The following is a 16728-nucleotide window of genomic DNA, read 5'->3' as shown; positions in this document are numbered from 1 at the left end:
TTAAATAAAAGTCATTGTATTTTTTTTAAAAACACAGAACTAATTTCTTGTCACCTTGTTGATTTGAGACCTTAGAAACAAAACCCCAGGACATGAGAGCACCATAGAAGATGTAATGGCTGTTCCTGGTTGTCATCTTGACTATATCTGGAATGAACTACAATCCAGAATTGGAAGACTCACCTGTGATCCAGATCTTGAGACTGAGAGAGAGAAGTTTCTGACCTGGATCTTGGCCTGGAGATCTTGAGGCATAGTGGCTATGAATCCCAGGAGACTAAGGCAAGGAGATCTCTGAGCTCAAGGTCATCTGGGACAAAGCAAGTCCCAGATCCAGGTGTGGTGGTACACACCTTTAATCTGGGCCACACCTTCTGCTGGAGACCTACAAAAGGACATTGGAAGAAGGAAGATTTGTTCACTTGCTTGCCTCGTGGGACTGAGCAACTGCTGGATTTGGGCTTCCATTCGCAGCTGGTCATTGTTGGGGAGTTGACTACAGACTGTAAGTCATCATAACAATTTCCTTATTATATAGAGACTATTTGTAAGTTCTGTGACTCTAGAGAACCCTGACTAATACAGAAGGGGTGTGTGTGTGTGTGCAGGGGGTCTTCATGGAAGGTGGTTGATAAGGCTGATGCAGGAGGTTTCTGTGTTGAGGATCAGAGGGAGAGGTGAGGGTGATGCTCTCTGTACACAAGTGAATCTGGTTGGGAAAGATGGGGTAGTGAATAGAGTCAGTTCAGAAACCTAAGAGCCGGGGTGGACAGTATTTGGAATGGGAAGACATTTTTCTTGTGTAATGAGCCCATTTAGGAATCTGGTGACTTTTATGGCCCACTTCACTGTGGTTTTAATTCCTAAAAGTAGAATCCATAGGACTATAAGCTTTCCTATCCACAGAGCATCCCATGCACCATAAAGATGTTCCTGGCTTGACAGCTGGATGTATATGAAGCCTTCATCCTTAGGTCCTGAACATCGCCTCTTGGTCCCTGACCCCTCTACACCCTGTCTGGATAGAGGACCCCAACAAACACAGAACGTGGAGCAGTACAAAATGCTTAGCTTTAGACAGTGAGTTCAGTCAAAGACTTGCCCTCAGGTATTTTGGACATTGGCTTTCTTATTTCTGAAGGATATTATGGGCTGATCAAGTCCTCATTTGGTTCCAAGAAAATCCTACTAACACCCAACTGTGGGTAATCCTAGCTAACTGACTCATTACAGGAAGTACCTAGTATGAGCCACGTGCTTAGAAGATGGCTGGTATGCTTCTTAGAGACTGGATGTATACATCACACACACACACACACACACACACACACACACACACCCATTGGCTATCTAGGCAAGGAGAGACAGGGTAAATGAGGTTCAGATTTGAGACTATTGGACATATTTTGGGTTTAAATTTTCAAATGAAGTCCAGAAAATCAGCAGTGACTCTTGACAAAGATCGGAGGAAGGCTGACAGCAGGCATGGCGCTGCAGATCCACCAGCAAGTTGGGGAGCTTGTGCTACATCAATAACTTTCCAAGACCTCTTTAGCACCTATCCAGTCGGAAATTGAGTGCATGTCCCTTAGAAACCCATTAGTGTATTACAGAAGAGTTTGTATCAACTAATTCCACTTATTGTTCAATTATGAGTTTATATATTTTCAAGCCACATAGTCCATAAGTGTGTCCTTCTGCCCCATTGTCTATAAGTAGATGTGAAATTAGCATGCCAACTCTGTCTATTGTTGGAAGTACTATTTTGGGCTGGCCCTACATAATGTGAAATGAAGAGAAGACGTGTGTAGCAAAATCCTGATATGGAAATCCAGACTTAAAAACATTCTCCGATGTCTTGGCATCCTAGGGATAAATTGGTCATAGTTTTCAACAACTCAGATCAAAGCCAAATGCTGTTTGCATTCAGACAGCGATTCAGGGACCATGTCTTATTTGGTTCCTTTGAAAATGAAGCACAGACATTTTTTCATACCTATGAGAGAAAGCTTTTTGTCTGCCAAATTTCTGCATTGTGCATTTTACTGTACTCTAATACCAAATTTCACATCTTGTCTCATGTCTCTTCAGAATTATCCCAGCATCTCTAAACTGAGGTGCCTGTTACAATGGCCTCCTGATGTAATGTGAAGAAGAAAATAGGCCAACTGGTAAAGATAAAAAATAAATGAGAGTAAAGCAAACACATATGGAACTTCTACTCTCAGAGTTGAAATGTATATGAGTGAATATGCAAATCAGCCTTCTAAACAGAGATGTGGTCTGGGCCAGACTTAGGCACAATTAGGAAACAGCCAACTTTGCTTTCCAGGGCCTTTCCCTCCTGGCCTGGATAATTCCTGTGATGCCTGACCCTCATTCTCAGCTCACTTCCTTACTCTCTGTAGCCCCTATAAGACTGTTCTTCGTCCAGGACCTAATCCAGGACTACTGTCTGAACTGCCCACTGATTTGTGTCTCTTGCCTGTGGGCCTTGCTTATAGCGGGGATTACTTAAATGACCAGCCTGAAAAAACCTAGTCTCACAGAGTCAATTCTTGACTTTACCAAGAGGACATTTTATATATAAGGATGGATTATTTCCAGTTGTGCTTTGTCCTCTTTAGGTCCAGGGAGTGTCCCAGACACAGAGAACCAGGGCTTTGGTTTAGAATAAGAGTGTGCATCAGGCTGGGTGGAAATTTAGGGAGTGCTGCACTGATTTTATTAGGTCCAATGGATGTTTTATTGTGGGCTTTGTGTGAAAGAGGCATCTCTAAGCAACCATCAAAAACCAACTAACTTCATCTTCAAAAAAGTACTCTAGCATGAAGACGGCCCTTCATTCTAGCATGACGACGGCTACCCCACTCATTCTCCGTTTATGGCTCTAGAGACCCACTGAAAGATGAAGGGTTTTCCTTACAGGCACTCAGCTATTAAAAATGAAGCCTGGACTGAACCCTGATAGTTTGGTTCCAGAGTCTCCATTCTTAGTGTGTGTGTGTGTGTGTGTGTGTGTGTGTGTGTGTGTGTACCTTATACATGCTGGTGACCAGTTGTGGAGTACAATGGTCAGCTTTAAGTCTCTAACTGAATGAACCTGGAGTTTGGCATCCTGCCTAGGTTGGCTACCTAGTAAGACCTAGTAAGTCTGGTCCCCCAGTGCAGGAGTTGCAGGCCATGTTATCATATCAAGCTTTTATGTGGGTTCTATGGCTTTGAACGCAGATCTCCGTGCTTGTAGAGTAAGTACATTGCCCACTGATCCATCTCCCCAGCCCCTAGATAGTGATGGTGGTGGCTATTTTCTTTTAAAGATTTATTTATTGTGTGTGTGTGTGTGTAGGGGTGCATGCCTGTGCTTGAGAGTATGCGTGTGTACCATGTGTATGCAGTGCCTACAGAGGCCAGAAAGAGACCATCAGACTCCTGGAACTGGAGTTATGACAGTTGTGAGCTGCCACGTGGGTGCTGGGGACAAGCACTGGGGAACCCTTGTCTTCTTTACTCAGTTCACTTTGTCCATTCATCAAGCCCATGACACAGGGAAGTGGCCTGGATGATCTGAAAGGAAGGGTAAAAGGGCTCTTGACAGTGGTTTTGTACTGTGGCTGCTCATTAGGATTACCTGAAAAACTTCTAAGCAGTTCTGATATCAAGCCTCCATGTTCACTGATCAAATCACAAGCTCCCTGGAGCCCTGCCAAGTACACAGCAAAGCTTCCCTGAGTGTCCAAAAACCAAACCAAACCTAACCAAACCAAACTCAACCAAACCCAACCCAACCAAACCAAACCAAACCCAACCCAACCCAACCCAACCCAACCCAACCCAACCCAACCAAACCCAACCCAACCCCAAATCAACGCAACCCAACCCAAACCAAACCAAACCAATCCAATGCAACACAAACCCAACCCAACCCAACCCAACCCAACCCAAAGCCAACCCAACCCAACCCAACCCAAACCAACCCAAAGCCAAAGCCAAGCCAACCCAAACCCAAACCCAACCTCAACCCAACCCAACCCAACCCAAACCCAACCTAACCCAACCCAAACCCAAAATCCCAGCTAGCTCAGAGAAAAATCCCTACAGAGGATTCTTCTGGCCCAGACCAGAGGGGAGAAGTCGGCGGGGGACAGGCCCAAGCTCTCTCTCCTTGTCCATTTTGTGGCTCTACCTCATCCCCACCCTCCCTTCCCATTCTCTGTTTTTCCCATTCGTTCACTTTCTCCCTTTGGATCCTCTCCTATCAGCACCTCCCCTCTTCCTTCTCTTCTTTCCTCTTTCTCCTGATCTGCCTTTTCCTTCTAACCCACAGCTTCATGATCCATGTCCTTAGCCTTGATCTTCCTCCCAGCAGAAAGTGAGCACTGGTCAAGCGAAGGGCTGCAGTGCAGCCAGCCACATGCTCACAAGCACATACACACACATGCACAAGCATGCACATATGCAGGCACGCACGCACACGTGCACATACTCAAAGAAATCTCTCTCTCTCTCTCTCTCTCTCTCTCTCTCTCTCTCTCTCTGTTTTGTTTTATTGAGACAGGGTTTCTCTGTGTAGTTCTGGCTGTCCTGGAGCTCACTCTGTAGACCAGGCTGGCCTTGAACTCAGAAATCCGCCTGCCTCTGCCTCCCAAGTTTTGGGATTAAAGGCTTGTGCCACCACTGCCCGGCTTTCAGAGAAATCTTAAATACTATGACTACAACAATTACAATAAATTCTCTCAGAGGACACAGAACCCTTGCTGTTTGGCTCTGAGGACAAGGAGACAGGAGGGAGTTAAGATGGTGCATGAATTTTAGGCTGCTGTGACAATACACTAGAATACATGGTGTCACACTTAGCTCAACCTTGTATCTTAAGATTCTGTAGGACAGGAGTATGACACTGGACTCTCTCGGGCCACACTCAAGGTGTCTGCAGGCATGTGCTGAAGTCTCTAAGAGTTTACTCAATTGCTTTTTGCAGTATTGGGAGGGAGAGGCTGCCCATGCTTCTTGGGTTAGTGGCCCCTTTCTGTATCTTCAGAGCTAGGTAGCATTTCTGTGGCCTTGGACCATTTTCTCAGTCTGCTTTCTGTGTCTCTTGTGCCCCATTTAAGATCTCTGGTGATTACACTGGACTCACATTTAGTAATTTAGGGTATTTTCCTTAAAGCCCACCAACTGCCAACCTTCACTGCCACCTTAAGTACCCTTGACTTTGTAAGCTAATATATCCTAGGTTCTAGGGAATAAGACTTGAACATCGGGAGGCAGGTGTTACTCATTCTACCACAGAGAGCCTCCCAGCGCAGAAGGAAGTGGATGTTAAAGATCATGCTATGCGGATGTAGTTAGAACAGAAGGTCCAAGGAATCAGAGGTGTAGGAGAGAGTGCAAGAATGCCTCCCTAGTTCATTTTCTCTTGCTACAAATCGAGACATTAGTAATGGAAGCTTACTTAGCTCAGGGTTCTCAAAGTTTCAAGTTGGGGGCCACATGCTGCTGAGGACTCCTTATAGTCCCCAGGGGATACAGATGACCCATCTCAAAGGGAGGAGGAAGAAGCGGGTAAGCTCAGCTTCCTGGTTTTAGAAAGTCCTAATTGTGACCATGGACCTCATGCTTACAACCCCAACCTGGTACTAACTACTTCGCAAAGACTCCCATCTTGTATTGCTGTAAAAATGACCACTAAATTTTAACTTGAGTTTCAGAGAGGATAAATGTTCAAACCCTCACAGGAGGTTTGAAGGAGGCACAAGTTGGTGTCACCAAGAGGTGTCCAATTCACCAGCAGTATATACATGTTCTACATACGATTTATGTTGCCACATGTTTCTTAAGTGTCATATGCTACATTGTGCTTAGTGGAATACAATGTTCCTAGAAAAACTATGTGAACTGTGGCTAGAGAGACTGGGTTCGAATCCCCTCTCTGTCACTTTTTAGCTATGTGTCTGTCATAATTGAATGAGATCATTGGTCTCGAGCTGTTCTCACTGTCGTAATTAAAGTGCATTTGGTACTGACCGCTTGTAACCCGATCCCCTCTCTCTTTCCTCCACATGCACTTCTTGCTGGAAGAAAGAGAAAGCAGTGACTAGAAGAACATTTCTAATCTGTGCAACCCATTGAGATAACATCATTAATATCAAGTTCAAATGGTTGAACTGCCGGCCTCTCAATTCAATCTAGAATCTAAGGACTCTCTGGCCCTGATGCTCATGCCAACAGCCTCCAGTGATCTCTAGATTTTTAAATGTCATTAAGTTATAAAACACAGGATGGACAAGCATTGGGGGCGGGGAGGGCGGTTGGCAGATGAGCTCAAACTTTGCAAAGCTGGACAAACAACTGCAAAAATCGAGGGGGATTCTGAGATGCGTGGTTCGGCTGCTGTAAACGATTTCTTTGCTGTTTCTCGGTGTTGTTCCGTGGCGATCGCGGAAAGCGTAGGGGCTGTGCTTTACCTTAAGCAGTTTGGAATGCGTAAATTTTCTTTCAGGAGATGGGTTCTGGGCGCGTTTGTTAACCAGTAACTGGGAACCTACAGTAGTGACCCAGCTTTTCAAAGTCGTTGTCTGACAGGTAAAATGGATCTATTATTCCCTCTGACCCCAAAAGGTTGGTCAGCGGATCTGAAAGAGTCGTTGTGTGATTATGGGGGAGATTAATGTCCCTTTTTACTCTTATACTGTCTAAATGACTGGAGGGTCCCAAAGAGAGCCCAAGCCATAACTTTATTTTTAATCCAGGCTACTCTTATGGTATAAAAATGATACCAGCGTTTACTAGGTAGTGAAGCATGTCTTTCTTTCTTTCTTTCTTTCTTTCTTTCTTTCTTTCTTTCTTTCTTTCTTCCTTTCTTTCTTTCTTTCTTTCTTTCTTTTTTTTTCTAGGCTCCTATACTAACTTGACCCTCCATCTCTAAATAAGCTTTTTATTGTTTTCATGGGAAAAAGCATCACACAGGGATTTATTGTTCAGAGTAAATGTAGCATATATATTTTATCATCTTATTACTTTTAACCATGTATTTCAGGTGAAGCTAGTCTTTCTTATCTTTACATCTTCTGCGGTTCCTTCGCCATGTTAGGTGCTTTTATAGGTTGTTGGTACTTGTATAAAAGACAATTAAAGGAATTTAATAGTTCTTGTATATGAGAAAGCTAGGAGCTGAGGTGGAGATCAGGAGGGACCCGTCCAGGGCTAGGCACGCGTTTTCTGCAACCCAGCTCTGCAGGAGCATCAGCTTTCTCTGCAGGTTCCGAGGAAGGCAGTTTCACTTCTGTCCCTCCATAGCACACAGGAAGAATGGATACTTCTAGAATCTATCAGAAAACATTCTTTCCTACCTATCATTAGCCCAAATTGGCTCAGAAGCCTGCTCTTGAGTCAACCTCAAGGCCCGGGATGGAGGGGTAGGGGAATGTCCTGTACTGATTGGCTTAAGGCCAGGTTAACTAGCTATCTGCTCTGACAAGGTTTAAGTAGAATTTCTCTTAGAATCCTTGAGCCACTCCTAAGAGTCGGGGAGGGGAGCGGGGTCAGTTTGCCCTTAAGCTATTACGCTGAGCCCATTACCAACTGGGAAACCCAAGCTCGCACAAGTTTATCTGCCAGAGGCACAGTTCCTACCTGCTCTTTACAAAGCCTCAGGTAGCAGGATTGAAGTCCTCAATGGGCCAGGGTACAACCTCTCGTCTTTGGAGTAAGTAGTGGAGTTGAGATTTCCAGGTTTTCTGATTCCAAAGTCCACCCTCCTTCCAACACCCGGCCTGAGGGCATGAAGGAATGAACAAATAAACACTAGGCAGAGGCACAGTCAGTTGCCCAGAAGGAGTAAAGGCAGTGGAGTGTAGGGGTGACTTGTGTTTGAAGTGGGCCACTCCCACAGGAGCTGGGACGCTGGGAAGATATTTTCTCTCTCTACCTGTTTCCTCATCTGTGAAATGGAAATTGTACTCCATTTGACTTCACTGGACTGAGTATGAGAACTAAGTGGGGCTGCCATTTAAGGAACGCCCTTGCCACGAAGGAGGGCGACACTCTTAGTATAAACAAGTATGTTTTGGGGGCAGTTGGTCACTTGAATAATTGACAACAAAGCCACACCCTGTGTCCTCCTACTTAACTACAAGAGAACGGAACGGTCTACAGATGAGACGTTCCTGAAGGCCAGAGTCATAGCAACTTTGGATGTAGAGAATACTTGCAAGTTTACAAAAACTCTCTTGCAGGCAAGTTAAAGAAGCCTTTAAAGAAGCCATCAAATTGCTTTCACTCCTCAGAGCCTCATTGTACCCAGTTACACAGCTGGGACCCCAGTGTTGCCTACCCCCTTCTACAATCATCTCTGTAACAGTAACCCCACCTCCCTGTATTCCCCATCCCTATCCCCCCGCCCCTTTGACTCTCATCTCACCCTCTTTTAGGATGCAATTTCTTTTCTGTACGGAACTCAAGGTGTGTTGTGAGTGACCAGTGTGTGTTTATCAGCTGGGAAGGCCTCAGGCCAAGACCACCTCCAAACACAAAGCCTGGCTTGGAGATTCTGAATTTTCTTCATCAAGGAAACAGAAGGCTGAAGAGCCCATGCACACTGAAGGAGTGGGCAGATGTTTCGCCTCGCTCACAGGATTGAAATGATTACAGAGACAAAAGCAAGTGGTTGGTGTTGGCTACCATTCCCGCAAGTGGGAAGCCATGCTTTCAGTTCCTCATTAATAAAGCCAATTCATTTGATTAGCATTCATTACTTACTAGCATTCATTACTCACAGCGCTTCTGCTAGTCTGTGGAGAGCCTATGAAGAAAAGTAAGTTACAGCCATGGGAAGACATTTTCAGAAGGCTGTTAGGGACAAGACAGCATCTCAATGAGGTAATTAACTTCCCAACACTGAACCCAGCCAGTACTGGTGCCAAGTAGTAGAGGAATTATTGTGTAACACTGTATACATCTACGGTTCATTTCTTTTTTTTTTTTTTTTTTTTTTTGGTTTTTCAAGACAGGGTTTCTCTGTATAGCCCTGGCTGTCCTGGAACTCACTTTGTAGACCAGGCTGGCCTCGAACTCAGAAATCCGCCTGCCTCTGCCTCCCGAGTGCTGGGATTAAAGGCGTGCGCCACCATGCCCGGCTTCTACGGTTCATTTCTATTTGGCTTAACCCATCGGTCTCTGCAGAATTTTAGATGCATCCCAAGCACATCCGAAGTGGGAAGAAAAAACACACTCATCAAAAGAGACTGAGAGGCACTGTATCAAGAACACTACTTATTTTGGTCAGTTATGTTTGAAGTTGAGACTTTTTAGGCTCTGATGTAAAGTTTTGGCCTCAGAAGAGAAAGAGCATTCTGGTATACATAATTTTATATATATAAGTGAGAACTTATATAAACAAAACTGTATCAGTGACTGATGGGTAAGGAGAGTCTAGACAACCAGATCAATTATACCTGTGGTGAGAATAACTTAAATTTTATTGGGCCTCTCAAACTTGGATAGCGTAATGTGAGATTTGCTGTACCCTGCTATTTGCACTGCTCATTCAGGAAGGTGAAATGGGAATTTTCCATCTTGCACACTCGGTTCTCTTCTGTAGTTTGGCAAACACCGACTTTTTCCACTGCATTTCTACCTGACTGGACTCTTGTCAGCCAGTGTGTGAGTGTGTGTGTACGAGCTTGTGTTTTAATAGCTAGGCATACTGTTACTGGTGCTTTTAGCTCATCTTATCTGCCTGCTAGAGTTCCGATTTGATTCTGGCTATGGGTACTCTACAGGAACAGGGCCCTGATACCCTCTCTTTGCAAGTCTGTCAACAGACTGCTGATAGAGCGCACAGATTCACACACATAACAGTTCTGACGCTTGCTGTTAACTCTCCTTGGGCGTGGCTGGATGGCTGCAGCCACACAGTTATGAATGCCTCTGTTTTGACTTTAGCCTTGAGTCTGCAGCTGCGCAGCATCTGTGCCTTCTGTGACTCTCTGAGGCTTTTCTGGTTGCTTCTCTACCATTCTTTGAAGGACAGCTCAAGCAGCCAGGCTACTCTGTGCTCCCCTGGGGGGAATTATTCTGGTGCCCTCCACACTCCCTGCACACGTAGTTGTGTTCAATAACATTGATTATAAGAGACTGTGAACTTTACACACGCGTGTAATGACTATTATTCATTGTTGGTTCAATTTAGAATCACCTAGGAGGCAAACCTCTGGGTATGTATTTTAGGGCATTTTCACAAACGTTTTACAAAGGAGGAATGATCGGTTCACCATGAATATGGGCTGTACCATTCCACAGGCTGGGGTCCCCAACCTGTACACATAAGAAAGCAAGTAGAGCCATCACATTCATTTCTCTGAATTCTCTATGACAGAGAGCACCAAAACACACCTCTTCCTTGCTTTTATTGGGTATTGTATCAGAGCAGTGAAAAGAAGCAACCAATGGGACCTCCTGCCTGCTCTACATACAGTCAGAGAGAATCCTGTTATATTGTAGGGCAATAGTGTTGAAAGAACCTAGAGATTCTGGGCCAGCAAACTTAACTGTGTCTGCAGTCGACTTCCCTGAACCTCACTGTCCTTGCTTCCTAGACTCCGCTTACTAATGGCCGTTCCATGGCTTTGAGGAATGATAAGGTGATATACTCCAGAGCCTAGAGGTTTTGCTCTCTCCCCAGCACAGGGGGTTGAAGACCTTAAGTAACATCTCCCTATGAGCAGAGACCGCCATGTGTGACTCTTTGAGTCTCAGTGCTTGGACAGACTAGGTACATCTGAGCTGGCACAGGGCGCTGTCTGCTGAGTCACTTGTCTTGAGTCAGTGGTTGAGATTAATACAATGTGGGTCTCTGGAGAGGGAAGATGCTGGCTGGGCCACAGTTCCCACCTCTCTGGCTGAAAGGTCTCCTCTAGGCGTGACTCCTAAGAACAAAAGACGGGGAGGCTCATGGGGAGGGAAGCCTGACATTTCTGCCCACCATCACATTCTTTTCCCACTGTCTCTCATCCCTCTCCTCTGACCCCTTCAATTTGGAACCAGCACTGTTTTCATTGAGTCACTCTAGAGTTGATCTGGTGTCATGCCAGGGTTGCTATAACTCTAGGGAGAGAAACGCACGACAGAGCGACACTCTTGCTCCCACCCCAAACACTGTGCCTATTTAGTGGCAAACATATTAGGAATATTAGAGACTCGTGAAAATGCCACCTGAATAAAACACCATCCCCACTGTTTTTTTTTTATTATTATTCGAGACAGGGTTTCTCTGTATAGCCCTGGAACTCACTTTGTAGACCAGGCTGGCCTCGAACTCAGAAATCTGCCTGCCTCTGCCTCCTGAGTGCTGGGATTAAAGGCATGCGCCACCACCGCCGTCTGGCACCATTCCTACTCTTGTGCTCAAAATAACAAAGGGAATTTGGGGCTCTCTACACTATGCTAATGACTTTAATGACCTGCAACTTCCTTATTATCTCATTCCCATGAGTAATTTATTAAAGTTGAGTATGGCACTAGATGTTTTCTCTTATAGCTTTGATATTTCCATCGTGTGAGGAGTTTCAGGAGTTTGTGTTAGGTCCTAAGACATTGTGTTTTCATTCTACACGTTGAAACCACAGCATTTCAACATTACCTAAATGCTGGCAAAGTTTTCATTTTTCCTGTCTGTCTTCTCATCCCTCCGCCTGGCTTTACTTCAGCCTGGGGAGTGGCAGGAGCATTCGAGGAGCAGAGTTTCCTGTGATGCTTGGAACTTTAGCAGCCTGTTCTGCGCCTGAAGGCTGCCGTTCATAAGGATGGTTTTTTTTTTTTTTTTTTTTTTAATGTGAATGTCAGGCATGTTGCAATAACTAGCCACAATGGAATAATCATGGCAATTTCCACCAGTTGGTTTCTTTGTTTTTGAGATGTTACTGTATGCTTCATTTTATGAGTATTTTCTTTTCTTACGTGTGGTTGGACACGTCTAGTGCCATCCTAGGCTTGGGCATTTGTATTTAAAAGGAGATGAAGAGCAGAGAGAGGGAGACACAGGAAATGGAGAGAGTGACAGAGCACAGCGCTTACTGTTTTATTCCCTTGCCTTTGGCTTCTGATGACAGACACGGTGGTGTTTTATAGAGTTTGTGTTTCCCTCCAAAAGAAATGAAGAGCGTAAGAAGGTCTACGGAAGCAGTATTGTGAAAACGAGGTTTCTCCTGCTGACGTTACTGATTATTACAGATTAAGACCCAGTAACGCTTCTTTTGAAATGAGACACACACACACAACTGCCAACAATCTTTTTGGTTGGTTTCCTGGCCTAAGTCATTTGTGTCCTTGGGGGTTTTCTATATATTATAAGGCTACGTTATATTAGAATGAGAGTAGAATAGAGAGTCTAAGGACCAGAGGAATTGTTTCTGTGTATATTGTATGTGTTTGCGTGTTCGTGTGTGTACACAAATCTGTGCACACACGTGGAGGCTGGAGGTCTGTGTAGTTGTCTTTCTCCTTTTATTTATTTATTTTACTTTTGGACAGGATGCTTCACTGACTTTGCTACACTGGCAGGCTCCAGGGATCTGGATGTCTACCCCCTCCCCAACTCCCAACCAGTGCAGGAATTTCAAGTGTGTACTACAGCGCTAGACTTTTTAACATAGGTTCTGTGGGTTTGAACACAGGCCCCACACTCTTTTTTTTTGTTTGTTTTTGTTTTTGTTTTTTTTTTTTTTTTTTTGAGACAGGGTTTCTCTGTGTAGCATAGCCCTGGCTGTCCTGGAACTCACTTTGTAGACCAGGCTGGCCTCAAACTCAGAAATCCACCTGCCTCTGCCTCCCAAGTGCTAGGATTAAAGGCGTGTGCCACCACTGCCCAGCCCCAGGTCCCACACTCTTTATATATATTTTTTTTCTTCTTCGTTTTTATTAGATATTTTCTTCATTTACATTTCTTTTTTCCCCAACTTTTTATTAGGTATTTTCTTCATTTACATTTCAAATGCTTTTCCAAAGGTCCCCTATACTCCCCCACCCTGCCCTGCTCCCCTACCCACCCACTCCCACTTCTTGGCCCTGGTGTTCCCCTGTACTGGGGAATATAAAGTTTGCAAGACCAAGAGGCCTCTCTTCCCAGTGATGGCCAACTAGGCCACCTTCTGCTACATATGCAGCTAGAGACACGAGCTCTGGGGATACTGATTAGTTCATATTGTTGTTCCACCCATAGGGTTGCAGACCCCTTTAGCTCCTTGGGTACTTTCTCTAGCTCCTCCGTTGGGGCCCTGTGTTCCATCCAATAGCTGACTGTGTGGTCCCACACTCTTAAGGCAAACATTTCACTCACTGAGCTGTCTCTCTCCAGACCCAGCCTAGCGAGGAGTATCCTAAGCTGTGGCACCACCGAGTTCATTTCATCCACAAAGAGGAATAGAACAAAACTCACTGTACAAAGGCCTAACTGGAGGATGCTGAGTGTAAAATACCCGTTGGATTTCAAGCTGGGAAGTCTTTGCTTTCTGTGGCAATCCACAGTGGGTCCACTAACAGGAGGTCTTTTTGCGAGAGGCTTCTGATGGCTCTGATCGAGCCTGATGGAAGGGCTGCAACTTAGGTGGGATAGAAAGCTGGGGAATGTTGAACTCTAAGAAGAAAGTACCACTGTACACAAGCAAAGTCTGCGAGGTGGGTGTGCCATTCCTCCCAGCCTGCTTGTTTCCCCCTCATCCCCACCTTCTTCTCTTCCTTTTATCCTTTGGAAGATGTCACAGGCATCCTCTCTGCATTCCACAGCCAGTTTTGGAATTGCCACCAGCATCCAATCCCACATATTAGGGTTCCTCCCCCCTCCGTTTTTATCACTTTTCCGTTTCCACTCCCCCCCGCCCCCTTTTACTACAAGGATTTCTCTCTTGATCCATGAGAGTTGACAACAGGTCCTGTTGAAGGGCTGACACTTTTTTAGATTAAAAAAAAAAGGCAAACAAATAGGTTCAGAAAGGTGAAGAGTCGCCCCGCGGTTACCCGCTCTGGAGTTTTATGGGAAGGAGCGTGTGTGCGCGAACGTCAAGAGGGAGACACTGGCTGGCCTGGTGACCAGGAGCCCGCCCCCATCCCTCCCCGCCCCCTCCGGCGCTCACACTCAGGAAGCAGCTGGCTGCGGGCCGGCCCTCGCGGCCGCACACACATCCACACTCCTCGCCTGGCAGCCTCCCTCCCGCCCTCTTCCCCCTTTCCCCTCTCTCCCTGCAGCCGCGTCCCTACTGCGCCGCCGGGGCAGCCCAGAGCGCGGCGCGCAAGGGCACCGGCGCCAGGGTCCGCGCACCTCGGGGCCGCGGCGGGCCCGGGTCCAGGCTCGCACCGGCGCTCTCTAGCCGCGACCCAGCTCAGGCAGCCAGCATCCCGAGCCCGGCCCCTCCAGGCGTCGCCCTCGGCCCCGAGCGAGGATGAGCACCCCGGGCCAGGCATGAAGTCGCCTCTCAACTTTGTAAAGACATGACTGGAGTGTGCCTGTGCGTAGCGCGGACAGGGAGCTGATGCGGAGAGTCGGCCCGCTGCCCTGCCTCCTCCTCCCAGGGCCGCCGCCGTCGCAGCCTCGCGCGGGCACACACACGGCCCTCCGGCCGTAGTTCCGCGCTCCGGCCACGGGCTTGGATGCGAGTTTTCCTTTCCGAAGGAGGCAGAGCCGGCGTGGAGCGCTGAGGGGGCTCAGCCTCCACCCACGCATCGCTAGTGTTGTCACGAGCGGGCTGGCCGGGAGAAGGGACTCGCTCGCCTAGCTTTGTTGTGGAAATCCGGTTACCTGGTAAGTGGATGCCATAGGAACTTTGTTCTGCAGGCGAGGGACAGAGAGAGAAGGCGCTAGAGAGTGTGGGGGCGGTCAAGCCTGGGGACGCAAACTCGGGATTAGAAAGAGTTTCTGCATGCCGGCTTGGTGGCATTCGCACGGGTTTGAGGACAGGAGCACACCAACTCCCCCAGACTCACAGGGCTTCTAGAGACCTAGGCACACCTTACCGAGGCTGATGGCAATACTCATTTAGCCATCAAACTGGCTGTCAGTTACCTAAGAGCGCGGGGTGTAGACAGAAAGGAAACCAACAAGGTGTGGAAGTTTCGTTTATGAGGGAGAGTCTCCGTGCCTTTTAACTGAAAATACAGGTACCAGAAGGTTACACAATCAGGGCCAGATACAGGGCGAGCACCGGGGTCCTACTTAGGGAAACTTTGGCAAAGTGGGGAGTGATGGGACTTTGAGGTCTTTAGCTCACAGTCGGGGTTGTAGTTGTCTTTTCGGCTTCCACGTGTTTATGGGGCGCCACGAAGGCTGTTTTTCACTTCTCCGTCTCATCCAAGTTGGTGTCCCCATTGTTCAGTGAGGTCCTCGGGTTTGGGGGCACAGCTACTAGTTAGGAGCGGTGCATCGACCCGCAGCCGCCAAGTTTTCAACTGTAACCTCCCACGCCACGAAATCGCAGACACATTCAGACACCTAGCACTCCCCGCCGGGTTTGTCACCTCGCGTTTACATTTTTATGGGCCGGGGACAAAATGTCAGCACTGTTTGGGAAATGTCTGTCTCGAGTCCCGCTTCAAGGCTCCGGTCCCTATAAATGACCCTGTGTCTATTTTGAAGTCGGTCGGGATCACTTTCTGGAAAGCGTGAGTGAGCTGTTGGCTCTCCTAGACACACACCTTGCCCCAAGCAACAGTTCCAAGTTACTCACTAGAGCTGACAAGTCACCCGGGGGACGAGAAACTCACCCAAGTGTCTGAAAACCTTGACCAGGGCGGATTTGTCATCCTACTATGGATGATTCAAGTAGGTACCTGGAGGAAACTTTTGGAGGTTTCCTTTTTTTTTTTCTTTTTTTGGCAAAAAGGTTCGTCGAGGTCGCGCCCTTAGATCTGGTAGTGTGTTTGGGAGGCAATAGCAAAACGACACTCGTGGGGGCAGGGAGGGTAGTCGCCCCGTGGTCCGGACAGGGTCACAGTGCAGGGCCCTATGTACCCCAGTGCGGCTCCGGGTGCTTTGGCCAGCAGGGTCCCCCGCAGCCCGGCTTCCTAACTGGCGGCCTTTCAGCCCCTTACTTACTCAGAAAGTGGTTGCACAACAGGAAGCCGGCACGAGTTTGTTTTGTTTTGTTGCGTTCTCTCGCTCGCGCCGCGGGAGGGGGAGGGGGGAGAGCGGGGGCGGTCTGGTTGCCCAGAGCACCGGGAAGGCTCCACTTCACCTCCGGACCCGCCCCTCGCTCACCTCCGGAGATCCCTGAGGCTAGGACCCAAGACCCCCCGCGGGGCAAAGGTGTGTGGGTGTGCCGTGTGTGGGAGGGTGCTGAGGACCCCAGGAGGGGTGTTCACCCACTGTCCCGGGCCGCACATCTTGACCCCGCACCCCTAGCCACTCCTGGTTCCTCTGCTCTGTGTACCTCCCTTCCTGGCTTGTCTTCCTTGACATCCGCTAGGTCCCATGGGATAGAGTGTAGGGGATCACTTCCGGAATTCTCCAGAGCAGTGCCCGCAGGGACTGCACTCCAGCAATTGCAATTGGAGAGGACACCTTTCCAATTCCTTAGAGCTTTAGGACTTCAACATCTCTTGAATTGGGGGTAGTGGTCTCAGGTGGCCCTAGAGTTGGTGAGGAAAGAGAAGTTTATACAGCTCCCCCCAGTGGACCAGTTCTCTGGGTTATGGGACCCAGAGAAAGAACCCCTGCCAAACTTAAGCATCTAGAAAAAA

General features: G+C 47.4%; 1 protein-coding gene and 1 long non-coding RNA gene across 6 annotated transcripts in view; one reads left to right on the top strand and one right to left on the bottom strand.

Moving 5' to 3' along the window:
• Positions 1–16166, bottom strand: part of D930032P07Rik (RIKEN cDNA D930032P07 gene) — a 41804-nt gene extending 25638 nt beyond the window's left edge. Inside the window, exons 1-4 of the long non-coding RNA NR_045330.1 lie at positions 16085–16166; positions 7636–7775; positions 3632–3703; positions 184–385 (exon numbers count right to left, since the gene is read on the bottom strand). This is a non-coding gene — a long non-coding RNA (RIKEN cDNA D930032P07 gene). The remainder of the gene's footprint in view (positions 1–183; positions 386–3631; positions 3704–7635; positions 7776–16084) is intronic.
• Glis3 (GLIS family zinc finger 3) overlaps positions 14125–16728 on the top strand; it is a 421415-nt gene continuing 418811 nt past the window's right edge. For 2 of the 5 annotated variants that reach the window (XM_006526987.4, XM_006526988.4), the window contains exon 1: positions 14125–14794. The gene's annotated coding sequence lies outside the window, so the exon portion shown is untranslated. Of the gene's footprint in view, positions 14795–16198; positions 16295–16728 lie in introns of those variants that run through there. The other 3 variants (NM_001305671.1, NM_175459.6, XM_006526984.4) reach the window with 2 other exon arrangements.

Source organism: Mus musculus, chromosome 19 (genome assembly GCF_000001635.26).
Source record: "Mus musculus strain C57BL/6J chromosome 19, GRCm38.p6 C57BL/6J".
NCBI lineage: Eukaryota > Metazoa > Chordata > Mammalia > Rodentia > Muridae > Mus > Mus musculus.
Note: the sequence above shows the minus strand (reverse complement) of the source record. Positions and strands in the feature narration are given on the sequence as shown.